We start from the raw sequence: 27,418 nt of genomic DNA, 5'->3' as shown, positions 1-27,418 counted from the left end.
CACAGTGTGTCTGAACATCGTGGAGGCAGTGGTCACTATTCTTGCACTGATGAAGATGACTGAGTACGGGATGGGGAATGGAGGGGCAATGGAGAGTGCCAGGACTGCAGCTCAGAGCCAGGCTTTTCATCAAGGACTTACAGCCACACTTGTCACCTCTAGCTAGAAAAACATTTTAGTAGAAATGTCATTTTATTGTTTTAATTCCAGAAATGACTACAGTGGCAAATAGAACTTACTTTTTTGTTGTTGTTGTTGTTGAAGCAGAGTCTCGCTCTGTCACCCAGGCTGGAGTGCAGTGGTGTAATCTCGGCTCACTGCAGCCTCTGCCTCCCAGGTTCAAGCGATTCTCCTGCTTCAGCCTCCCGAGTAGCTGGGTTTCCAGGCACCTGTCACCACGCCCAGCTAATTCTTTGAATTTTTAGTAGATATGGGGTTTCGCCATGTTTGCCAGGCTGGTCTCGGACTCCTGACCTCAGGTGATCTGCCCACCTCAGCCTCCCAAAGTGCTGGGATTACAGCTGTGAGCCACCACGCCCCACCTAGAATTTACTTTTTAACAACAAACTTGATTTTATTACTCCCATGAAGGATCCTTTCAAGTCATGGAATTCCAAACCAGGTAGGGCTTCGGAAGGGAATCCTGTCTGGCAAGCCTTCTACATACAGGAAATTGGAGTTTGATTCAAACACAGGAAGGACATGGTACTTTTACTGCCTCGGTGAGTCCAAGAGCTTGAGCTGAAAGTGCAAGAGAACATAATTTGTGGAAGATAAAATTTGACCCAGACATTCTTTTATTTGTATCTGTATTCTCAAGTACATTATGGACAAGTTACCTACAATCAAGCAATATCCACTTCATATTGAAGGCATTTTGCTTAGGATATTGGGCAAATCTGAAGAACAAGCCTAAAAAATAAGTACTTTTAGGAGGAACATTTTAACACTTTCAATCAAAAGGAGAGTTATGTTATTAGTCAAAATGACCTCTGTGCTCTAAGCAGAAATAAGTCCATTCCATACAGCAGTGGCCCCTGGCAGCCTCTGCATTCTCATTAAGAGGCAGGGTAGCTGTTCAAAGACAGGTGGTGTCTATGATGCAACTAAGCAGCACTCAGTAAGTTCCAGTCATCAGACACAGAGTAGTCAGGATTCCTGATAAGGGACAGGAAACATCAGAACCAGGTATTGAGATGATAAACAGGAATGCCCCGGGAATGCTGCTAGCACTCCCAATTCGTTACTTCCTTCTCCATGACAGATACACCCAATCAACTCAAACACACTTTCTTGCTGAGCCTGCTGAGAATCGTTCAAGACAGCACTCCAGGAAACCACTGTCAACAAATCTAAGTATTTGCCACACGTGTGTTAGCCAGATTTGAAGTACAGACAATGGAATGACACTTATCCCAACGCCTCCCTTCCTCTCCCATCCTGACACATGAGAAAGCTGAAACCAAGAGAAATGAAGTTGTCTGCTTGGTTTCAATAGCAAATGTAGTAGTAGAAATAAACCAAAGCCTGGTTTCTGGGACCTTCCTTTTTTAGGTCCTGAACTTACACAGTCCATTCAGACATGACCCTTCATTGATACGTTATTAAATTAAAGACATACTGCAGGGGAAGGAAAATGAGTCCCTTCATGTTCATATGAAAGAGCAAGACTATCTCCAAAAAAATAAAAAATAACAAAATGTTTCAATTAAAAAAAAAAGTGTGATGGTCTTTGGCAATGTTTAAATAGAAAATAAGAGTATCACTTTCAAATAAGCGGACACTTTCTGAACATGTAATAACCAGGGTCACAGAATCAGAGGCCCAGTGAGAAGATTAAAAAGTACCCCTGTGAGCCCCAGTGACACATACACCACCAGGAAAATTTCCTGTTCCTGTCCCTCCAACGAATCCACAGCAACATAATGTTGGCAAGTGACACAATCTGCCTCCCCTGTCTCCAGGCAGCCACAAGGAAAGTGGAGAGCAAAGGGACCATTCCCTGTGTCACTGATAAATGAGGCTCAATGGGAAACACGAAGCATGAGGGGCACCCAAAGGTAGGTGACAAGTTCAGTGTCTCCCCTTTGTCTTCCTGCTTCATGTATTAGCTGCATCTTCTGCTCTTTTCATGATAAAGAAGGAAGCAGCAATAGCAATAGCGTGTCTAAATGTGGGACTACCCATCGGGCATCATGGAACTTAATATAGAAGTTTATACAACCCTGGGAGCTTTCAGACCTGGTCTCCTAACACGTACATCTAAATTTTCTAAGGTTCTTGACCAGGCAGTAAGACTGTGAGCCCCCAGGTGTTTACATAGGTTTTCTAGGGTCTTCACACAGCTAACCACAGTCACAGCAACTCCTTCATTTCCTTTTTAAACAAGTGTTTTCCCAATTGTTCCCTTAAAATTGGGCAGTTTAGGTTGGGCGTGGTGGCTCACGCCTGTAATCTCAGCACGTTGGGAGGCGGAGGCGGGCAGATTACTTGAGGTCACGAGTTTGAGACCAGCCTGGTCAACATGGTAAAACCCCGTCTCTACTAAAAAATACAAAAATTAGCTGGGTGTGATGGTGGATGCCTGCAATCCCAGCTGCTCGGGAGGCTGAGGCATGAGAATCCCTTGAACTCAGAAGGCAGATGTTGCAGTGAGCCAAGATTGCACCATTTCACCCCAGCCCGGGCAACAAGAGTGAAACTCCATCTCAAAAGAAAAAAAAAAATTAATACCCAGCAGATGGTGAGGCATCCATAATGTGATCAGGTGCCAAGGATATCCCTAAGGGTAGAACTACAGTGAAGTCTCCTGAATTTCCTTCCTTGGGCCCCTTCCCTGGGCCCACCCCCTACCCATATAACCACATACTCACTCTTCTTTCCTAAACACAAATCGAGGGACACTCAAAGCAAGCACTGTACTCACTTCTTAACCCACCCATCCCCTCCTCCATCCCCAACACACAGGAAGAACTTATGTTAGCCTTGAAAATAAGAAACACCATCCCAGTTATTTTTCCAGGCTGCCTTTTTTAACCACTCACCTGGCAGAAACTGTTATTCTCCAGGCCAGCAGCTATTTGTAAAACTGGTCCGCCTCCCTATTTTATACCAAAGATACTAACTATTTAGTAGAAAAGGGAGTATTCTAAATCAGACAATTAGCAAATCACCTGGAATTTCCAACCCCTCCACAGAGGCACATAAACAAGAGAATGAACCCAATTTGTTGTCTATAATAAACAGGATGTTCCACCCACCACTGAGCCCCAGAGCTTGTTACTAGATGACTAATCCCTAGTAGTAATGGCTACAATGGCCCAGTTCCCTATTTTATTACTGTGTGCAGAAATTTGAAAGGCACTCCTCTCCCACCCCCATCTTCCCTTACATACTTTTGCACATCAATCCATTAAGAATCTGAAGTGTAATTTATCTTTTTTTTTTTTTTTTTTGAGACGGAGTCTCGCTCTCTCACCCAGGCTGGAGTGCAGTGGCGCGATCTCGGCTCACTGCAAGCTCCGCCTCCCGGGTTCATGCCATTCTCCTGCCTCAGCCTCTCCGAGTAGCTGGGACTACGGGCGCCCACCACCACGCCCGGCTAATTTTTTGTATTTTTAGTAGAGACAGGGTTTCACCGTGGTCTCGATCTCCTGACCTCATGATCCGCCCGCCTCGGCCTCCCAAAGTGCTGGGATTACAAGCGTGAGCCACCGCGCCCGGCCTTGAAGTGTAATTTATCTTATTCACTATTATCCTGTTAAATTGCTTTACAGCTGCCATGGGAGTAATTGCAGTGATCAGTGATTCAGATATCCTGAGCAAATGGCCTTAAGTAGGTTTCATTATTAAAACTTCCAAAGGTTTTATTATTGAAATAAACCTAACAGAGAGCAGTATGCCTCCATGGGGGCAGTCATACTAATGATTCTTAAGTTACGAAAAGATGTCAGACTCATCGTCAATGTTGTGCTTGTGAGTATGAGTAACTGGGAATTTATTAACCAATAAAACCAACTGGCATTCTAAGAATGAAGAATAATCATCTCATTTTAACTAGCATATGCAGTGCTGTGCAACTCTTTAAAAAGCTGCCTTTGGCTGGGCGCGGTGGCTCACACCTATAATTCCAATAGTTTGGGAGACCAAGGCAGGCGGATCACCTGAGGTCAGGAGATCGAGACTATCCTGGCTAACACGGTGAAACCCTGTCTCTATTAAAAATACAAAAAATTAGCCGGGTGTGATGGCACATGACTGTAATCCCAGCCATCACATCACATCACATCTCCTGCCGAAGCAGGAGAATCACTTGAACCCAGGAGGCAGAGGTTGCGGTGAGCCGAGATCACGCCACTGCACTCCAGCCTGGGCAGCAAGAGCCAAACTTTGTCTCAAAAAAAATAAAAAATAAAAAAGCTGCCTTTGACTGGGCACAATGGCTCAGGCCTGTAATCCCCAGCATTTTGGGAGGCCAAGGAGGGTGGATCACCTGAGGTCAGAAGTTCAAGACCATCCTGACCAACATGGCAAAACCTTATCTCTACTAAAAATATGGAAATTAGCCAGGCATGCTGGTGCACGCCTGTAATCCCAGCTACTCAGGAGGCTGAGGTGGGAGAATTGCTTGAACCCAGAAGGCAGAGGTTGCAGTAAGCCGAGATCGTGCCACTGCACTCCAGCATGGGCGACAGAGCAAGACTCTGTCTCAAAAAAAAAAAAGAACTGCCTTTGCTTACTGAAGTATTGCTTGTAAGAGCAAATACTGGAAACAACTCAAGTGCACATGTATAAGGAACTGATTCAATAAAGTAGAAAGAAGCCATTCACACAATGGAATACTATGCAGCTCTGACTTAAGAATGAGACAGCTTTCTCTGTACCAACAAGGAAAGATCCCCAAGACATACTGTTAAGAGCAAAACAGTATGGAACAGGTTATATGAGCTACCTTTTGTGTAAAAGAGTATGAGGGGGTAAAAGAACATATATTCATATTTGCTTTTATTTACATAAACACTGGACGGATATACAAGGAACTATTAAGAGTGACATATGATAAGGTGGAGGAGTTCTACACGGTGCACCAGACAGGGCTGGAAATAATATTAAACATCTCAACATGTGCCTTTCAAAATAACTTCATATTTTTAATTTACCTTTACTACCTATTTGTTTGGGTCAGGGCTCCATTTCCTCCAGTTTGGGACCAGGTAATCAGGCTTCAGACTACCTACCTCTGCCTGTCAGAAGTCACTAACCTCGTGAAAGGAATAATTTAGGTTAAAGGAGAAGCAAAGCTATTACTCAACTGTTTCCTTAGAAAAGGAAAAACTGGGCCGGACATAGTGGTTCACGCCTGTAATCCCAGCACTTTGGGAGGCCGAGGCAGGCAGATCACGAGGTCAGGAGATCGAGACCAGCCTGGGCAACATAATGAAACCCAGTCTGTACTAGAAATACAAAATTAGGGCCAGGCATGGTGGCCAATGCCTGTAATCCCAGCACTTTGGGAGGCTGAGGGGGAGGGATCACGAGGTCAGAAGATCGAGACCATCCTAGCTAACACGGTGAAACTATGTCTCTATTAAAAATACAAAAAAATTAGCCAGACGTGGTGACAGGGACCTGTAGTCCCAGCTACTCGGGAGGCTGAGGCAGGAGAATGGCGTGAAACCAGGAGGCAGAGCTTGCAGTGAGCTGAGGTAGTGCCACTGCACTCCAGCCTGGGTGACAGAGCCAGACTCCGTCTCAAAAAAAAAAAAGAAAGAAAGAAATACAAACTTAGACACGCATGGTGGTGCGGGCCTGTAATCCCAGCTACCCAGTAGGCTGAGGCAGAAGAATGGCTGAAATCCGGGCCGCAGAGGTTGCAGAGAGCTGAGATCGTGCCACTGCACTTCAGCCTGGGAAACAGGGCGAGACTCCGTCTCAAAAAAAAAAAACATCCCAGACGATGGGCAGCCGGGCAGAGGCGCTCCTCACTTCCCAGGCGGGGCGGCCGGGCAGAGGCGCTCCTCACCTCTTCCCAGACGGGGCGGCTGGGCAGAGGCGCTCCTCACTTCCCAGACGGGGCGGCCGAGCAGAGGCACTCCTCACTTCCCAGACGGGGTGGCGGCCGGGCAGAGTCGCTCCTCACATCCCAGACGATGGGCGGCCAGGCAGAGACGTTCCTCACTTCCTAGACGGGGTGGCGGCTGGGCAGAGACGCTCCCCACCTCCCAGACGGGGCGGCGGCCGGGCAGAGGCTGCAATCCCAGCACCCTGGGAGGGCAAGGCAGGCGGCTGGGAGGCGGAGGCTGCAGCGAGCCAAGACCACGCCACCGCACTCCAGCCCGGGCAACACCGAGCACTGAGTGAGCGAGACTCCGTCTGCAGTCCCAGCACCTCGGGAGGCCGAGGCGGGCAGACCACTCGAGGTCAGGAGCTGGAGACCAGCCTGGCCAACATGGCGAAACCGCACCTCCAGCCAAAGGAGGAAAACCAGGGAGGGGTGGTGGCGCGCGCCGGCAATCCCAGGCAGTCTGGAGGCCAGGGCAAGAGAATCACGGGAGCCGGACGCAGGGAGTTTGCAGCGAGCCGAGTGTACTCCAGCCTGGGCCACAGAGGGAAGAAAGAAAGGAGAAAGAAAAAGAAAGAAAAAGAAAAAGAAAAAGAAAAAGAAAGGAAAGGAAGAAAGGGAAGAAAGAAAGAAAGAAAGAAAGAAAGAAAGAAAGAAAGAAAGAAAGAAAGAAAAAGAAAGGAAGGAAAGGAAGGAAAGCAAGGAAAGGAAGGAAGGAAGGAAGGAAGGAAGGAAGGAAATTTGAACATTTAAATGCAAGACTGGGTTAAAATATCTTTAAAACACATAAAAAATGTACAAACAGCAGAGGCGTGAGAATACGCTAAAAAATATATAAGGGGAGTGAAAGAGCAAGATAGTGGTCCTCCTTCCCTGCTCTCTTTACAGTTTGATTTCATCCTTGGCTTTTCATAATGGAAAGAGGGTAGATATGCATCTAGGTCTAGGATTACAACTATAGGTGTTTGTTTCTTTGTTGAGATAGAGTCTCACTCTGTCACCCAGGCTGGAATGCAGTGGTGCAATCTCGGCTCACAGCAACCTCCGCCTCCCGGGCTTAAGCGATTCTCCTGCCACAGCCTCCCCAGTATTACAGGCACCTGCCACCATGCCTAGCTAATTTTTGTATTTTTTGTAGAGACGGGGTTTCACCATGTTGGCCAGGCTAGTCTCAAACTCTTAACCTCAAGTGATCTGCCTGCCTCGGCCTCCGAAAGCACTGGGATTACACGCATGAGCCACTGTGCCCGGCCTGGATTGCAACTATTTTAAGACCACATTCAGCACGAGTGCTTTTTTTTTTTTTAATTTTTGAGACAGAGTCTCACTCTGTCACGCAGGCTGAGTGCAATGGCATGATCTCGGCTCAACGCAACCTCCACCTCCCGGTTCAAGCAATTCTCCTGCCTCAGCCTCCCAAGTAGTTGGAACTACAGGACCCTCCACAACGCCTGGCTAATTTTTTGTATTTTTAGTAGAGATGGGGTTTCACCATGTTGGCCATGCTGGTCTCAAACTCCTGACCTCAGGTGATCCGCCCACCTCGGCCTCCCAAAGTGCTGGGATTATAGGCGTGAGCCACCGCACCTGGCCACAAGTGCTTTTTTATTAAATACTTCTGTGGTCCCCCTTCCCCAGACAAAAAGAAAAAAGGAAAAAAGAAACGGGAAGGCATTAATCAGGGCCGGTAAAGGGTTTATCTAGCTTTGTGGCGTAAAAGAACCCATAATACTTAATAAATTTAATAATACTTAATATTTAATAAATTTAATAAATGTATTAATATTTAACAATATTTAATGGATTTAATAAATTTATTAATATTTAGCAATATTTAATAAAATTAATCCACTGTCTAGCCCTGATGTCAAAACACCAAGGACAACTAGGCCCTCCTACCTCCTCGTAGCTTCAACTAGATAAATGCAAACATGTTGGCTCACGCCTGTAATCCCAGCACTTTGTTTTTTCTTTTTTTTTTTGAGTCAGAGTCTCATTCTGTCACCCAGGCTGGAGTGTAGTGGTGTAATCCCAGTTCACTGAAACCTCCGCCTCCAGGTTCAAGCAATTCTCCTGCCTCAATCTCCTGAGTAGCTGGAACTGCAGGCACATGCTGACACGCCCGGCTAATTTTTTGTATTTTTAATAGAGACAGGGTTTCACCATGTTGCCCAGGCTGGTGTCGAACTCTTAGCTCAGGTGATCCACCTGCCTTGGCCTCCCAAAATGCTGGGATTATAGGCGTGAGCCACCATATTTGGCAATCCCAGCACTTTGGAAAGCCAAGGTAAGAAGATCACTTGAGTCCAGGAGTTCGAGACCAGCCTGGAAAACATGGGGGAGACACTGTCTCTACAAAAAAAAATAAAAAATTAGCTGGGCTTGGTGGCATATACTTGTGATCCCACACTTACTTGGGAGGCTGAGGTGGGAGGATCACTTGAGCCTAGAGGGTTGAGGCTGCAGTGAGCTACAATTCTGCCACTCGACTCCAGCCCAGAAAACAGGATGAGACCTTGTTTTTTAAAAAGATAGGCCAGGCATGGTGGCTGTCACCTGTAATCCCAGCACTTTGGGAGGCCGAGGCGGGCGGATCACGACTATCCTGGCTAACACAGTGAAACCCCATCTCTACTAAAAATACAAAAAATTAGCCGGGCATGGTGGTGGGCGCCTATAGTCCCAGCTACTCAGGAGGCTGAGGCAGGAGAATGGCATGAACCTGGGAGATGGAGCTTGCGATGAGCTGAGATTGCAACGCTGCACTCCAGTCTGGGTGACAGAGCGAGACTCCATCTCAAAAAAAATAAATAAAATAAAAAGATAAATGCAAATTTGAATCACCTACAGAGTTAAAAGGCCACAAATGTTCCAATGTTAGCAGGGAGTCTAGGAGGGAAGAAGACTCCATGTCTGCTCCAGTCACCCCAACTAAGAGAAAGAGGTTGGCAGCCAGAGGAACAGGTAAGGCAAGCCTTCATTTGAGGCCATCAGCTTCTGCAGAAAAAATATTCCATGGTCACGGGATGACCTGACTGACTGATGCAAACTGTCCATACAGCTAGTTTACCTTTGCCTCCTCTCTAGAGCCAAAATGTATTGGAAATGAATGCCATATGAGACCTATCCCTGCCCTCCTCATCATACACGCTTTTTAGGAGAGCCCATACTAGCTTATGACTCTGGAATTCTGGTTACCATGAGTCTGGATATCATGCCGCTAAGCTCTGTCTTTCCAACTACTTTTTAGACATCTCTACCTGGATGTCCTGAGCATCGTGTGTCCAAAGACGAATTCCTTCTCCCTGGCAACGTATGTTCTCTGTATCTCCACTTTCCCTGTCTCAATTAATGGCACTGCCATGCACCAAGATACCTGAACCAGAAACTTGAAGGGCATCCTACAGTCCTCCTTCTGCCCTACTCCTATTTCTATTCATCGTGTCAACAATAAGCTGTCCTGATATTTTATCTCCTAAATATCTCTCAAAACCTCACTTCCCTTTCATATTCACTGCCACCCACTATTCAGCATCTCATCACTCATTCAACAATATTTAATGAGCATAAAGCATTTATTCTGTTTTTAAACAGAATAAAAACAGTGTGATCTTTGTTTTCTGGTGGCTCAACAATTACTTTTTCTTTTTTTTTTTTTTTCCTGAGATGGAGTGTTGCTCTGTCACCCAGACTGGAGTACAGCGGCGCCATCTCAGCTCATTGCAACTTCCGCCTCCCAGATTCAAGCAATTCTCCTGCCCCAGCCTCCCAAGTAGCTGGGATTACAGCTACGCAGCACCACACCCAGCTGATTTTTGTATTTTTAGTAAAGATGGGATTTCACCATGGTGGCCAGGCTGGTCTCGAACTGCTGACCTCATGATCCACCCACCTCACCCTCCCAAAGTGTTAGCATTACAGGCGTAAGCCATGTCTCTTTATCATTCATTCCCTAAACCATACCTCCTCAAAATTTAAATTAGATCATTTAATTCAGGGGTCAGTACACTTTTTCTATACAAACCAGATAGTAAATATTTTAGGCTTCTGGGCCATATGTGCTCTGTTGAAACTACTCAAATCTGCTCTTGTAACATTAAAAACAGCCATGGACAATATGTACATCCATGGGTGACACTGTGTTCCAATATGGTTTATTCATAAAAATAGGCACCAGGCCAGATTTGACCCCATGGGCCGCAGTTTGCCAACACCTGATTTAATCGCAATGCTTCTTACTCCATTGGAATGAATCCGGATTCCTTTCCATGGCCTAGAAGGTGCTCCATCCTCATCTGAGTATTACTTGCTCCTCCAGGCTCCACTATATGCTCCAGCCACCCTGACCATCTTTATGGTGCTTAAACACTGTGCCAAGTCTGTTCACATCTCAGGTCTCTGCACTTGATGTTCTACCCATCACAAACCACTCTTGCCCAGATCTTCTTTGAGCTGCCTCACCTCAAATGTCACCTCCTCAGAGAGGTCTTCACTGCCCACCCCAATAGGTCAGTACCCATCCCAATGCTCAAACATTCCCACTCCCATAGCTCTATTTATTTTCTTCAAATTACTTATCACCATCTGAAAAAATATCACTTGTAGTATGTATATAGTCTGCTTCCCCACCAGCACACCACCACTAGAACGGAAGCTCCCCAAGAATAGAGACTGTCTTACTCATTCTCCCCTAAGTTCCCAGCACCTAGATCTGTGCCTGGCACTTAGCAGGGGCTCAAAAAATTCTGTTATCTAAACTGTTATTGTCTCTAGTCTCACTCCCTCCAACTCACTGGTATCCTCACTACCACTAGTGATCTTTCAAAAATACAAATGGGACCAAATACGGTGGCTCACGCCTGTAATCGCAGCACCTTGGGAGACTGAAGTGAAAGGATCACGTGAACCCAGGAGGGTCAAGCTGCAGTGAGCCATGATCACACCACTGCACCCCAGCCTGGGATACAGAGGGAGACCCTGTCTCAAAAAAAAAAAATTTGTACTGTATGGTGGTGCACACCAGTAGACCTTACTACTTGAGTGGATGAGGCAAGGGGATCACTGAGCCCAGGAGTCTGAGGTTACAATGAGCTATGATCGTGCCACTGCATTCAAGCCTGGGCAACAGAACAAGACTCTGTCTCAAAAAAATAGAAAAAGTGGGCTGGTAACAGTGACTCATGCCTGTAATCCCAACACTTTGGGAGGCCAAGGTGGATGGATCACCTGACATCAGGAGTTCAAGATCAGCCTGGCCAACATGGTGAATCCTCATCTCTACCAAAAATACAAAAATTAGCTAGGTGTGGTAGCGCATGCCTGTAATCCCAGATACTTGGGAGGCTGAGACAGGAGAATCACTTGAACTCGGGAGGCAGAGTTTGCAGTAAGCTGAGATCCTGTCACTGCACTCCAGCCTGGGAGCCTGGGTGACACAGCAAGGCTCCATCGCAAAAGAAAAAATAAAATACAAATGAATCATTGAATCATGTCACTATCCTGCTTAAAGTATTTCCATGGCTCCCCACTGGCTTTAAGATACAAATGCAAATTATGTGGCAAGATCACTACAGCTCTTATCACACCTTCCCACACTCTCCCAGTAGTAGACTGTGAGCTCTAAGTGGCAAGAACCAACTCCTGTTTATCTTTTTATCTCAAGTGGTCAGCATAGTACCAGGAACACTGTTGGTGTTCCATAAATGGAGAATGAAATCAATCATTAGTACAACAACTAGCACAATGCACAAATCTAATGCAGTAACTCAGTAAGTACCCAATTTAAAAGCAATGAAGCAAGATTTTACACAACCCTTTCCTTTCTTTTTTTCTCCCCCCACCGAGGCACAGTCTTGCTCTGTCGCCCAGACTGGAGTACAGTGGCATGATCTCCACTCATGGAAACCTCCGCCTCCTGGATTCAAGCAATTCTCCTGCCTCAGCCTCCCGAGTAGCTGGGATTATAGGCAAGCACCACCACACCCGGCTAATTTTTGTATTTTTAGTACAGATGGGTTTTCACCATGTTCGCAAGGCTGGTCTCGAACTCCCAATCTTGTGATCCGCCTGCCTCAGCCTCCGAAAGTGCTGGGATTACAGGTGTAAGCCACCACACCCGGCCTCTTTCTTTTCTTTGGAAGTTACTTGGGTGGGGGCTATGTTTATAACTCTGAATCTGACTTTGTATTTTGCCACCAAGATTTTACCTGGCAGGCAGTCACTCACTACTTTCCATAAGAATGGAGGGGCCGGGCGTGGTGGCTCACGCCTGTAATCCCAGCACTTTGGGAGGTCGAGGCGGGCGGATCACGAGGTCAGGAGATCAAGACCATCCTGGCTAACACGGTGAAACCCCATCTCTACTAAAAATATAAAAAATTAGCCGGGCGTGGTGGTGGGCGCCTGTAGTCCCAGCTACTGGGGAGGCTGAGCCAGGAGAATGGTGTGAACCCAGGAGGCAGAGGTTGCAGTGAGCCGAGATTGTGCCAGGCACTCCAGCCTGGGCAACAGAGCAAGACTCTGTCTCAAAAAAAAAAAAAAAAAAAAAAAAAATGGAGGGAGGAGGCAGGGAGAGAAGTCATGCAAATCTATCATGCTGTTTCACATTGATCGACTTGTAAAAGGGTTAGGAAAGGAGACCTAATATGCAGCCTAAAATTCAACTTAGGGATTCTCCACAGATTCTAAGTGTCTACATTCTCCTCATCATCTATGAGCAAAGAGAACGCAATGCTGGCTGTTTTGCTGTATAAAATAATCTAAGAGATTCAGGAAATTTCTTCAGAACGGTCTCACCAATAGAATGGGAATTGTTACTTCTGGAAGAATTTCCATTAGCCTTTTGAAATCCTTCAACATTCATTAAGGCCAAAGAGTTTTCACCTAATTTAATCTGATGGGTATGTGAACAGAGTCCTTCTAGGGAATACAGACTCCCAAATTGTTCAGCTGGGAAGTAAGGAGGGAATTTATTACTCAAAATCAAAGGGAAATGAAAAGAGGCCAACCTAGAATGTCATTATTCTTTCTTGGGTTGGGGAAACGGGTTCCAGAGTCATTCTGTGACCTTTATTACATGACCTCCTTATTAGCATCTAAAAGCTACCAGTGTTGAATGCAGCCAGCTAAGTTCTCTTCTAATGTAATAAAATCTGCTTCAGCAAGGCTTATGTGGAGCCATCTCCAGACTCCAGAAATAATAGGCTATAAATTACTGGATCTCTCATTTGATATAATGAAGTATAAGCACAGTCCTGAATGACCCCTCTACATACTACTCTGAGTGGCTTGAAGTGAATTTGACACTAGAACTGGAGCAAGCGCAAAGCAGAGCTAGATCCGGGATTAATGCACTTGAGCCCACTCCTCACTATTCAACTGTAAGTCCAGTTCCAGAACCCAAGAAGTGGGTGGGAAACAAGGCTCCTGGCTTTTTCCCTAGTGTCTGCATCTCTTTCACATTTCTTATCTCCTTGCAAAGAAAAACTAAACAGGTTCAACTAGAATAACTAAATGATTAAACCCTATACAGAGAATCTCCAGAGATTCACAAAACTTACTCAAGATTGTTACACAGACAACCCTGACGATGACTTGATGCACCAGTGATCTACAATATTTGGCATCATTCTAAATTCCCATCAAGGATCTGCCTATATCAACATGGGAGCCAAGGACCAACCATTCAAATGGGCCCTGCTGCCAAGCCTTTTTTATAATGCCATCTCTTCATATTGTTCCATTTAACAAAACTGCTGCCCATCATCTATCCTTAAGTCCCTTTGCCAATGGTACACAGCCAGAGTGTGCTACTCCCTAGCAGGAAATCAACAGGATGACCTACTAAACACCATTCAGAAAATGCTGACACCCATGAATTACAATAGGAAAGAAAAGACAGAGAATTAGTCAGCCAGGTACATGCTGTGCCAAAAATGCACTACAACCCCCATGCAATTCTGCCTAATCCTAGCTGGGATGATAGCAACCTGATGGACAGGCCTATAAGATCTCAAACTAAAACAGGAACTTCTGAACTGGGTTCTTTAGAACCCAGGAAGCAGCAGTAAATCATGAAAGAACAGATAAGATCTTGATGAGGTGAGGGAGGGTTTCAGATAAATGGAATGCTGGTAGAACACAAGGCCCAAAGGAGCAAAAGTTAACTAAGCCCAGGTAGAACCTTGTTTACTAAAGTATTAGGCAACTAATACTCTACAAGGTAACTTGTTTATTAGAGTATTAGAATAGGGGCAACTATTCTAACCGGAGAAATTGGCTCCATTGAGGGTGGGTTGGCAATCCAAGGTATGACATGCATAGGGCTGGCAAAATTCAGGGTGACTGGAGCAAAAGCTTCAGAACCAGAAAGACCACATCTGGGGGTAGAGCACAAAACTCTCAAGAGATGAGGCTTCGTTAAGAGTGAGGCAGAACTACATGGCACTTTTAGGAGATCTGCTGATGCCCAGCAAGAGCATACTGGCTGTAAGCAGGGATGCAGGCGAGGAGGTTCACAAAAGTGATTCAGTCCAAGAGCCCAAACTGTGTTCTCTACTAAAAGGAATCAAGGCCCCCTAGAGAAATGGCTGACTCCATGCATAGTGCAGTAAATAGATCTTGGAACATCTTTTTTGTCAGAAAGCAAGGAAGCCATCAAAGTCCAACAGGATCATATCAAGAAGACATGAGAGTCAACTTCAAGAGATAGTTATTAACCTAGATGAGACAATGTAAGCATCCAAAACAATTAATAAATAATGACTACAATGGCCTGAAATACATAAATGCAAACAATAATCTATGAGTTCATGACAATATTCAGAAAAAGAAAAAACTACTGGTCACTAAAGTGTGTAAGTTACCAGGTCACTGACTCATTATTCTGAAAAGTGACTTAAAATGGGAGGTGGGGTGGAGAATTAGGTATTTATCCAGTTTTTCCTGTACAAACATAAATGTTTAGGGAGACTGAAACAGGTGAAACAAGTCTGGCAAAATGGAGACTACTGCTTAATCTGGGGGTTGGGTACATGGAGGTTCATTTATTTCTTTTGGGTATATTTGAACCCCCTCCAAAAAAAGCACAAGACAGAATGTAAGCTAAGCAGCTTAGGGTTTAGGCAAGGTTTCTGCCTACAAGAGACACTAGGATATGAGGGGTAGTTTTAGCCCTGATGGGCTGAGCCAGCTGGAGGTATATAGGGAGGTACTAAATTGCAGAGGTATCATGTTACCCAGCACTTCATCTAGAATTCTAGATCCTAGGTCTGCTTGGTAGCAGGTTTCCTAGGTGGTGGATCTGAGGCTATCTATAGAACTTCCTTTGCAGTCATAATTTGGCTCAGAAACTACAAAAGGGCTTGCTCTTGAAAATGGAGCCTGTCTTTGTCCATTTCATGCTGCTATAAAAGAATGCCACAGACTGCATAACTTGGAAGGGAAGGGAGGGGAGGGGAGAGGAGGGGAGGGGAGGGGAGGTGAAACCATAGGAAGGGAGGGGAAGGGAGGGGAGGGGAGGGAGGAGGTAAAGGGAGGGAGGGAGGGAGGAAGGAAGGGAGGGAGGGAGGGAGGGAAAGGCAAGGGAAAAAGGAAAAGGGAAGGGGACAGGAAGGGGAAGGGAAAAAGAAGGCAGGGGCAAAAGGAAGGGAAAAAAGGGAAGGGAAGGGAAAAAAGAGAAGAGAAGGGAAGGGGAAGAGAAGGGAAGGGGAAGAAAAAGGGAAGGGAAAGAAAAGGGAAGGGGAAGGGAAAAGGAAGGGAAGGGGAAGGGGAAGAGAAGGGGAAGAAAAGGGGAAAAGGAAGGGGAAGGGGAAGAGGAAGAGAAGGGGAAGGGAAGAAAAGGGGAAAAGGAAGGGGAAGGGGAAGGGAAAGGGAAGGGAAGGGGAAGGGAAAAAATATATTTCTTACAGTTCTGGAGGCTAGGAAGTCCAAGTTTGAGGGGCCTGCATCTGGTGAGGGTCTTCTTGCTGCATCTTCCCATGGCAGAAGGCAGAAGGACAAGAGAGTGAGAGAAAGCAAGAGGGCAAGAGGGGCTGAACTCTCTTTTACAATAAGCCCACTCTTGTGATTACTAATCTATTACCACAATAACAACATTAATTCATTCATGAGGGCTCTCTTATTAGGCCCCACATCCCAACTGTTGCATTGAGGATTGAGTTTCCAGCACATAAACTTTGGGGGACACATTTAAACCACAGCAGAGCCTTTATGTAAATTCAACAAAGAGGAGATGGGAAAATCAATGACATGAGAAAGACAGCAAGGGCGAGCAGAGAAGTATGTGCAGGTTAAGGGAAAAAGTCACAATGAATCCTGTAGTGCAGACTACTTTATCAAAAGCACCTAAAAAAGATCTCATTAACTCCCCCAACTCACCTCCACCCACATCTAAAGAGCCACACACAGCACCACCAAAGGCAGCACAATGAGAACAGCATTCTCCTCAACAGATAAGCTGTGAGTATCCAGACAGACACCCGACCTCAACAGCTCCAGAACAGCCCCAAGACAGCTCCTCCCTAACCACCACTCAAGTAACCAGCTGGGAAAGTATTCAGAAAACCCGCATCCTGACACGCCACTACCAAACAACTTAAACAGCAAAGAACAATCCATTTACGGCTGGGCGCAGTGGCTCACGCTTGTAATCCCAGCACTTTGGGAGGCCGAGGCGGGCGGATCACAAGGTCAGGAGATCGAGACCACGGTGAAACCCCGTCTCTACTAAAAATACAAAAAAAAATTAGCCGGGCATGGTGGCGGGCGCCTGTAGTCCCAGCTACTTGGAGAGGCTGAGGCAGGAGAATGGCGTGAACCCGGGAGGCGGAGCTTGCAGTGAGCCGAGATTGCGCCACTGCACTCCAGCCTGGGCGACAGAGCGAGACTCCGTCTCAAAAAAAAAAAAGAGCAACCCATTTAAACAGCAATGGCAGCTGCCAGGAAAAGTAGGGACAATGAGTAGAGGAAAAGCAGACTCCTTGGGGTCCGCCAAGACCCAGTCTCTCAGCATCAGCACTTCCAAATGTAGAATCCACACACCCCTGGGGCCTGCGGAGCTCCATGAGGGATGCTGTCCTCAAAGATAAATGAGCAGGCAAACTGGACAGAAAACCACTCAGGGTATTACTCTTTAAAATATCTTTATAGAGTCAAACAGGAATAAGACTACAGGATATGTGTATTCCCAACAGATTCTGAGAATGATGTCACTATCCCTTTCAAGATGTGTTTAACACTGCGGTCACTTGTATTCCTGCCACTGAGCGCCAGTGCTTTCTAATTTGAACTGATTCCAGCTCACGCTGACCCCAGCTCCCTGGAACTGGTTACCATTAGCCAAGACTGTCATCCATCCTTTCAAAGAGTCCTAAAAACAGCTCTTCACCTACTCATCCAAGACAAGTAAAAATGTGTGCCAAAGAAATGGGGAAAAAAGATTCAAAGAGAGAATACAATTAACATACTACCAAGAGAGCAAAAAGTGAAGGGAGAGGAAAAACTAGGAAAATCATGTGTGGGCTCACACCTATTTCCAAAGCTGGGCTAATATCCTTTTGCTTGTGTCTAAATGAGTAAATGAGGCACCGACTTTAAACTGCTACTAGAAAAAAAAAAAAGAGAGAGAAAGAGAGAAAGAAAGAAGCAGGCCGAGGCCGGGCCCAATGGCTCACGCCTGTAATCCCAGCACTTTGGGAGGCCGAGGCGGGTGGATCACCCAAGGTCAGGAGTTGGAGACCAGCCTGGCCAACATGGTGAAATGTCATCTCTACCAAAAATTTTTAAAAAATAGCCAGACGTGGTGGTGTATGCCTGTAATCTCAGCTACTTGGGAAGCTGAGGTAGGAGAACTGCTTGAACCTGGTAGGCGGAGGTTGCAGTGAGCCGAGGAAGCGCCACTGCACTCCAGCCTGGGCAACAAGAGTGAAACTCCATTTCAAAAAAAAAAAAAGTAGGCCCAACTCTTAGAGTAAAACTTATTATCTAACAAGAATTGGTGAGAATTCCATTCCCTGGTTACTTACCCCATAGGCTGAAGAGCTGTCTCTGTCTCTAAGGATCAGGGCATTCTGCGTTTGATGGCAGAACCTATGTCCGAATGCAGCACAATCCCTGATAAGTGAGAAGAACATCAGGGTGAGTTATCCTGACCTTGAGATTGCTTCTCTAGCTTTCATTTAAAAAAATATATAAGAACCAAGAAGGAGATCCCCTCTTGCCACCTCAGTTCTTTGAACTCAGCTATTCAAGGTCCATTTTGTCGAGACCAAGGGCTCCCATGAGTGACTGTGAGGCAGATCTGATCACTCAGAGGGCAAAAGGTAACCTTATAAAACCTGAAGACGTGAAAGGAGAACGTAGCTGCTGCTCAGAACTCCACTAGCCCATCTTGAAAAGAAATCATCTACAAACAGAGTAATTCCCAGTTTCCAATTCTAGGCCTTATAGTTTTGTTGAGTGTCCCTAAACTTTTATGTTTTTTTGTTTTTTTGTTTTGTTTTGTTGTGTTTGTTTGTTTGTTTTTGGAGACAGAGTCTTGCTCTATCCCCCAGGCTAGAGTGTAGTGATGCAATCTCGGCTGACTGCAACCTCCACCTCCTAGGTTCAAGCGATTCTCATGCCTCAGCCTCCCAAGTAGGTGGGATTACAGGTACACACCACCACACCCAGATGATTTTTGCATTTTTAGTAGAGATGGGGTTTCCACATGTTGGCCAGACTGGTCTTGAACTCCTGACCTCAGGTGATACACCTGACTCAGCCTCCCAAAGTGCTGGGATTACAGGCATGAGCCACCACACCTGGCCTTCTGCTCTTTCTTATTTTGCCCACCTAATGTAAGAAAACTAAGCTAAAATAAATTTTGTAACCAAACCAAAAGGAAGCTCTCTAGGAGGTATGGCCACTATACTCAGAGACCTGAACTATCCTTGACCCAAAAATGGCTATCTGGAAGTCAGCATCCTCAGAATACATTTCAGATGCAAACTAGAATACATCAGTGTAAACTAAGAAAGTCCAGAGCCTTTGCTTGAGTAAAACTAAATGCAGCAAAACCATGGGCTTCATGCATGATTGGTATTGTAAGAGAAGCCACAGGGAGAATTAAACATGACACCTTTAGCCGGGCGCAGTGGCTCATGCCTGTAATCCCACCACTGTGGGAGGCCGAGGCGGGCAGATCACCTTAGGTCAGGAGTTTGAGACCAGCATGGCCAACATGGTGAAACCCTGTCTCTACTAAAAATACAAAAATTAGCCTGGCGTGGTGGTGGGCGCCTGTGATCCCAGCTACTTGGGAGATTGAGGCAGGAGAATCGTTGAAGTTCAAGTGAATCAGGAGAATCACTTGAACTCAGGAGGCAGAGGTTCCAGTGAACCAAGATCACACCACTGCACTCCAGCCTGGATGACAACAAAACTCTGTCTCAAAAAAAAAAAAATACATATATGTGTGTGTGTATATGTGTGCATATATATGTGTGTGTATACATATATACACACACGCACACATATACACACATATATATACACATATATATATGTAACATCTTCTTAACCTATGACCAAAGTTCCTTCTAAACTCAATTTGGGGCACCATATATCACAAACCAGATGGCAAGAAATTAAATATATTTTAGTTGTTTTCATGCCATCCCAATCACATCTTGATCAGTTCACAGACATGTTTCAGCAAATGCCAGAGGAGTTTTTCTCTCTTTAGGAGTTCTCTCTCACTTTACCCTGCTTAATAAAAGACCTCACACACTTAGAAACAGGATAGACAGGCCAGCTTCAGGACATGCTGCATGGGGAGAACTGACTGTTCCAAAAAGAGAGGGCTCTACACCCCTCTGAGCTCCACAATAGACCGGCTACACACAAATGCCTGAAGTAAGGCAGTCCCCTCAGGAAAATGAACAGTTGGCGAGATCAAGACTTCTGGCCCAAAGGGCCTGCAGCTGGTCTGACCATTCATCAAAAAATCTGAATTTAAATGGAGACACATTGGACTGTCGCATGCAATAAAAGAACTGAAGCAGCAAATGGTCTTGATTTGGGTTTCCTTCCACCCTACATGGCTCCAGCAAATGGAGGAGTGAGTGTGCCTGCGGTGCTCCTGACACATCTAGGGTAGTTCCTATTCACAGTGGTCAACCTTTGGGATTTTCCACACATCGCAGGGTCATTGTCGATGCCCCAGGGTAAAGTGTAGTAGCTTCAACCTCCTGGGCTCAGGCAATCCTCCTACCTCAGCCTCCTGAGTAGCTGAGACTACAGGTACATGCCACCATGCCTGGCTAATTGCTAAATTTTTTTGCAGAGATGGGGTCTCACTCTTTTGCCCAGGCTGGTCTCAAACTCCTGGCCTAATGCCATCTTCCTACCTCAGCCTCTCAAAGTGCTGGAATTCCAGGCATGAGCCATTGTGCCTGGTCAAGTTTAGCCGATTCTTTTACCATGCTCAATTTCCAAAAAACACAGGAGGGCAGAGGTGGGGCCTCTCATGCAGATCCTCCTTCTCAGGCGTCTCTCCTAGTGACATCATCCTCCTTCTCAGGTGTCATGAATCCTAGTGACATTATGATGGCATTGCTAATGATAAACAATTTTCACCACCTGATCTATTTTATTACATCACTTGGAAACATAATGACTTAAAGAGTGGGAAAGATTATTTAGTTTATTGATCACTGGCTGATTTACAATCAGATATACGGGGAGATAAAATATCACAAAAAAATGCTGATGAGAAGAAACAACATTTTGACTTTGTTCAATACATTAAGTTCTTAGAGACGTAAAATAGTATAAGTAGTTCAAAAACTAAGTACACAAATTCTGAAAATAACATAAAATTAGTGACCTAAGTTTGTAGTTGCCAACTGAGTAGCACCTAGAACCTGGTCTCTGAAGACTCAGTGAGTGCCATGCACCCTGCTTCAAATCCATAGGGAGGGCACGGCTCCTAACCCAGGGGACTTGGCTTCTGTGCACTAAAACTCAAAGGGTCTGTTTCAGGAGAAGATGAGGGCCCCAGGGTCATGGGAACATGGATCCCCACTGCAGCCTTCCTTGCTCGGGACAGCTTGTGGCCCTTCCAGATGTGGTGCCTGCAGTCCCTCCTGCGCCCTTAAGTGTCACAATGCATGCTACATGACCAAAAGCCACAGACATTTCTGCCAGCTTAGAGAATACTTTATTGCCATGGATTCACTCTGTGAATATTTGTTGAGCACCTGCTTGAGAAGTAAACAGGACAGGCATGATCTGCACTGTCAGCGCTACTGTACTGCAGTGGGAGGAAAAAGTCAGCCAGCAGCGCTTTGTGAAAAATAAAAGGAGGATGAGTTAGTGAGCCTCACGGCTGAGGTGAGACGGTGCTCAGTGAAGACCTCTCCAACATGGTGACATTTAAACTGTGACACAAATAGAAATGAGAGGCACAGAAAGCCCTCAAGTAAGAGCATTCCACAAACACCAGGCCTCAGTGCGACAGTACCAGGAGGCTGTGACCTGAGAGGAAGAAAGGCACACAAATGACCATGGTGGCTGGCACAGAGCAAGTGATCCACAGAGGGGATGCAGGAAAGCAGAGAAATGGCAGGAAGCAGCTCCCCCACGCCCCTGCAGAACCCATCAGGGGCTGTGAGGTTTACTCCAAGTATAGTGAAAGCCACTACAGATGACAGTCCAGAGAAGGACAGGTTCCACCTCCTACTTTCAATGAGACTGACCTGGCTGCGCTGTGGCATGGCTCCCACTGAGCACTGGAGGGCAGTGAAGGAGGATAGGGTAGGATCTGAGCTTTCTGTTCAGGGCGGAGTCAGGAGGCCTTGCTAGGCTGGATGTGGGAAGGGAGGAAATCACACCTCAGTGTAACTCCTGGGCATCTGGCTTGGGCAGCTGGTAGACCCTGAGATGAGCTCCTGAAAAGGGGAATGGAGACTCTGCCTGGGACACATGAGGTCTGAGGAGGAATCAAACAGGTAGGCAAATACAAAGGTCTAGTATGAGGGGCATCTTCAGGGCCAGAAATGCGAGTCTCAATGACACAGACAATATAATATTTTTAAGAAGTGGGCAGGGTGGGATTGTCTGTAAAGAAGACACAGTAAGAAAAACGAAAGAGGGCTCAGGGTGAAGCTGCTGGCTGGCACTCCCCAGTGTAGAGAGGATAAGGGCAGGGGCCTCAAGAGACTGAAAATGAGACAGGGAGGAGCCAAGCAAGAGCCCACAGGTTTGAAAATTTCCATAAAAATAGTTTTTAAAAGAGTATTGGGGAGCAGGTGACAACAACCTAGAATTCTGCTGAGAAGCAGAATAAAAGTGGGGCAGAGAGCGACTTTGGGAGGCAAAAGATGTTGTAGGAAATATCAAAACTAAGTATTTGAGGTGTTGATGAAGTGTCTAAGGAGCAAGATAGAAAAGACAGCTTCGCTGAGGCTTCATCTTCAAATGCAGCAGTGGCTGCTGTCAAAGCTCTCTCTGTTACCGCAGAGCGGCACCCAGGCACAAGTACAGCCCAATAAAAAGGATTCCCAACAGTGTCACTCCTCCTGCATAAAACCTTGACTGTACAGAAAAATGTACTCAGTAAAAAGCATATGGGTTTCCATTACCTGACTCTCTCTCCTCTTATGAAGGATTAAAACTTTAATAATCAGTGCATATTAAAAACGGTAAGACGGCCGGGCATGGCAGCTCACGACTGTAATCCCAGCACTTCGGTGGGCCGAGGCAGGCGGATCACCTGAGATCAGGAGTTCGAGATCAGCCTGACCAACATGGTGAAACCCCATCTCTACTAAAAATACAAAAATTAGGGAGGCCTGGTGGCAGCTGCCTGTAATCCCAGCTACTTGGGAGGCTGAGGCAGGGAGAATTGCTTGAACCCAGGAGGTGGAGGTTGCAGTGAGCTGAGATGATGCCAGTGCACTCCAGCGTGGGTGACAGAGCAAGACTCCATCTCAAAAAAAAAAAAAAAGAAAAAGAAAAAGAAAAAAAAAAAAACAACTAGCAGGTGCCATTTGCTATGGGGAGACTAGGGATATGATCTTGCTGCAATCCTTCCATTTTAGTAAATCTTAACAGTGTGATTCCATTCTGTTTTGTCCCCACTCCACTCCAGAGCCAAAACTAGTAAGAAATTCAATTCTATTTCTATTTCTTTCAAAACACATCTAACAATAAGAGATGATATGCACGGCTCCATACTCTAAAAGAAAAACTTGTTATGTCCTGGGTATCATAGACATTTGATGAATGCTTGTTCAGGTGACTGGTGTAGACTTCAATAATAACCCATTCAATGCATTATGCCAGATAAATCTTACATCTCAAAAGTAGGACAGGCCGGGCACGGTGGCTCACGCTTGTAATCCCAGCACTTTGGGAGGCCGAGGCGGGCGGATCACGAGGTCAGGAGATCGAGACCATGGTGAAACCCCGTCTCTACTAAAAATACAAAAAATTAGCCGGGCGTGGTGGCGGGCGCCTGTAGTCCCAGCTACTCGGAGAGGCTGAGGCAGGAGAATGGCGTGAACCCGGGAGGCAGAGGTTGCAGTGAGCCGAGATCGTGCCACTGCACTCCAGCCTAGGGGACAGAGTGAGACTCCGTCTCAAAAAAAAAAAAAAAAAAGTAGGACAAACATTGTTCTTTTAGTTCTGTCTACCCATAAATGCAATATTTACATGTATTTATAATGGGTTAATAAAAAGAAAATGAGTTTACTGTTCTAGAGAGTATTAGAATTTTGAAAACATGAATTCTCCTGTCCTAGCACATAATTAATAGTTAGAGGCATATTATTTAACATGGAAGGTATCATTAAAAAATGTTAAGCATTAGGTAATTATTGCACATAATCTTCTAATCTGACTTAAGACTGAATGCCTACCTCCTGCTGCTGGTTTGTCAAGCTGTAAATCTTCATGTGTTGAATTCATAAGTTCATGTCTGAAAGATAAGAATAAATACTTAATATTCACGAGGCAATATTCAGCAAAGTAATATCCACTAGTACATATTTCACATTTAATCACCAAGGGTGGTTTTGAAAAGACAAGGCAGGCTGGGCACAGTGGCTTACGCCTGTAATCCCAACACTTTGGAAGGCAGAGGCAGGCAGATCACGAGGTCAGCAGTTTGAGACAAGCCTGGCCAACATGTTGGCACCCCATCTCTACTAAAATTACAAAACTCAGCCGGGCATGGTGGCAGGTGCCTATAATCCCAGCTACTTGGGAGGCTGAGGCAGGATAACTGCCTGAACCCAGGAGGTGGAAGTTGCAGTGAGTCGAAATCATGCCACTGCACTCCAGCCTGGGAATAGAAAGAGACTCCATCTTGAAAAAAAAAATAAATTAAGAAAAGACAATCTGGATGATTGAGCACAACTAAATCTTCATTTGAGATTTCTACAGAGTAACGAAATAAAATAATATTGTAAATTGTCTCATAAGCTGCTTCGAGCATGTGTCCTCACAAGTAAAGTGGTAACTCTGCAACCCACAGGTCTTTGAAGCATATTACAAAAATCTTACATGGGATCCTTTAATATCACATTGCATTCAAGACTATCTTCCTCTACACAACTAGAAAAGCAATCATATATTCCTACATATGCCACAAAAATCTCAGGCCTAAAAACAAGACATGGATACTATTTTCTTTAGCAAAAGTAGCAGAAAATTGTGAAAGAAAATGTCAGTTGCATGCTAGTCAGGTGCGGGCAGTGTTCATGTTTCAAAAGCTAACACTGGCATGACTGACTCAATGTTGGACCCAGATATATTAAAAAGTGGAAGATAAAAATACTTAGAATAGGCCGGGTGCAGTGGCTCACATCTGTAATCCCAGCACATTGGGAGGCTGAGGTAGGTGGATCACCTGAGGTCAGGAGTTTGAGACCTGACCAACATGGAGAAACCCTGTCTCTAGTAAAAATACAAAATTACCTGGGCTTGGTGGGACATGCCTGTAATCCCAGCTACTCAGGAGGCTGAGGCAGGAGAATCACTTGAACCTGGGAGGCAGAGGTTGCAGTGAGCCGAGATCACACCATTGCACTTTAGCCTGGGCAACCAGAGAGAAACTCCATCAAAAAATAAAAAAACAAAAAACCCATAATATAACTCAAACTTAAGTAAATATAACCCTAGTGGTAAATATTTGGCAACAATAAAAAAGATGTATTACTCAGAAGAGAGACAAGAGTCAAATATGAATCCAGGAGTCTTACTTTTTAATCACAAAGCCTTCCTTCCTTCCTTCGTTCCTTTCTTTCTTTCTTTCTTCTTTTCCCTCTCGGGCCCAGGCTGCAATCTACTCGGCTTGCTGCTGCCCGCGCCGCAGACTCCCTGGGTCTGCCGGCGCGCGCCACCGCTGCCTGCCTTTTCTCCTTTCGCTGCAGGCACGCGTTCGCCATCTTGGCCACGCTGGTCGCCAGCTCCTCACGCCGAGTGCTCTGCCCGCCTCAGCCTCCCAAGCTACTGGAACTACAGACGGAGTCTCGCTCACCCAGTGCTCGGTGTTGCCCAGGCTGGAGTGCGGTGGCGTGGTCTGGCCTCGCGGCAGCCTCCGCCCCCCAGCCGCCTGCCTTGGCCTACCAGGGTGCTGGGATTGCAGCCCCTGCCCGGCCGCCGCCCCATCTGGGAGGTGGGGAGAGCCTCTGCCCGGCCGCCCCATCTGGGAAGTGAGGAGCGCCTCTGCCCGGCCACCCACCGTCTGGGAAGTGAGGAGCGCCTCTGCCCGGCCGCCCCGTCTGGGAAGTGAGGAGCGCCTCTGCCCGGCCACCCATTGTCTGGGAAGTGAGGAGCGCCTCTGCCCGGCCACCCTGTCTGGGAAGTGAGGAGCGCCTCTGCCCGGCCGCCCCGTCTGGGAGGTGAGGAGCGCCTCTGCCCGGCCACCCATCGTCTGGGAGGTGAGGAGCGCCTCTGCCCGGCCTCCCATCGTCTGGGAGGTGAGGAGCGCCTCTGCCCGGCCGCCCCGTCTGGGAGGAAGTGAGGAGCGCCTCTGCCCGGCCGCCCCGTCCGGGAAGAAGTGAGGAGCGCCTCTGCCCGGCCGCCCCATCAGGGAAGAAGTGAGGAGCGCCTCTGCCCGGCCGCCCCGTCTGGGAAGTGAGGAGCGCCTCTGCCCGGCCACCCACCGTCTGGGAAGTGAGGAGCGCCTCTGCCCGGCCACCCACCGTCTGGGAAGTGAGCAGCGCCTCTGCCCGGCCACCCATCGTCTGGGAGGTGAGGAGCGCCTCTGCCCGGCCGCCCCGTCCGGGAAGAAGTGAGGAGCGCCTCTGCCTGGCCGCCCCGTCCGGGAAGAAGTGAGGAGCGCCTCTGCCCGGGCGCCCCGTCCGGGAAGAAGTGAGGAGCGCCTCTGCCCGGGCGCCCCGTCCGGGAAGAAGTGAGGAGCGCCTCTGCCCGGGCGCCCCGTCCGGGAAGAAGTGAGGAGCGCCTCTGCCCGGCCGCCCCGTCCGGGAAGAAGTGAGGAGCGCCTCTGCCCGGCCGCCCCGTCTGGGAAGTGAGGAGCGTCTCTGCCCGGCCGCCCCGTCCGGGAAGAAGTGAGGAGCGCCTCTGCCCGGCCGCCCCATCCGGGAAGAAGTGAGGAGCGCCTCTGCCCGGCCGCCCCGTCCGGGAAGAAGTGAGGAGCGCCTCTGCCCGGCCGCCCCGTCCGGGAAGAAGTGAGGAGCGCCTCTGCCCGGCCGCCCCGTCCGGGAAGAAGTGAGGAGCGCCTCTGCCCGGCCACCCATCGTCTGGGAGGTGAGGAGCGCCTCTGCCCGGCCACCCATCGCCTGGGAGGTGAGGAGCGCCTCTGCCCGGCCACCCATCGTCTGGGAAGTGAGGAGCGCCTCTGCCCGGCTGCCCCATCTGGGAAGTGAGGAGTGCCTCTGCCCGGCCACCCATCGTCTGGGAGGTGAGGAGCGCCTCTGCCTGGCCACCCATCGTCTGGGAAGTGAGGAGCGCCTCTGCCCGGCCACCCATCGTCTGGGAAGTGAGGAGCGCCTCTGCCCGGCCACCTATCGTCTGGGAAGAAGTGAGGAGCGTCTCTGCCTGGCCGCTCCGTCTGGGAAGTGAGGAGCTCCTCTGCCCGGCCGCCCTGTGTCTGTGTACAAGTGAGGAGCTCCTCTGCCTGGCCGCTCCGTCTGGGAGGTCTACCACGGAGGCCAGAAGCAATGTGGGGGCTGGACGTGGTGGCTCACGCCTGTGGTCCCGGCACTCTGGGGGGCGAGGCGGGTTGATCACTTCTGGCTAGGAGTTCGAGACCAGTCTGGCCAACTTGGCGAAACATGAAGAATACAACAGACAAACCAACCAACCAACTCAGTGACAACAAAACAGGTCTACCCTGGAGTCATACTCTAA

General features: G+C 47.3%; 1 long non-coding RNA gene across 1 annotated transcript in view; it reads right to left on the bottom strand.

Moving 5' to 3' along the window:
- Window positions 1-27,418, bottom strand: part of LOC129489838 (uncharacterized) — a 59,467-nt gene that overhangs the window by 19,727 nt on the left and 12,322 nt on the right. Inside the window, exons 4-8 of the long non-coding RNA XR_010122609.1 lie at window positions 25,022-25,139; window positions 23,962-24,020; window positions 18,085-18,172; window positions 15,968-16,032; window positions 240-741 (exon numbers count right to left, since the gene is read on the bottom strand). This is a non-coding gene — a long non-coding RNA (uncharacterized lncRNA). The remainder of the gene's footprint in view (window positions 1-239; window positions 742-15,967; window positions 16,033-18,084; window positions 18,173-23,961; window positions 24,021-25,021; window positions 25,140-27,418) is intronic.

This window comes from Symphalangus syndactylus, chromosome 9 (genome assembly GCF_028878055.3).
Source record: "Symphalangus syndactylus isolate Jambi chromosome 9, NHGRI_mSymSyn1-v2.1_pri, whole genome shotgun sequence".
Taxonomy (NCBI): Eukaryota; Metazoa; Chordata; class Mammalia; order Primates; family Hylobatidae; genus Symphalangus; species Symphalangus syndactylus.
The sequence above is the reverse complement of the archived record's forward strand: the minus strand, read 5'-3'. Positions and strand labels throughout refer to the sequence as shown.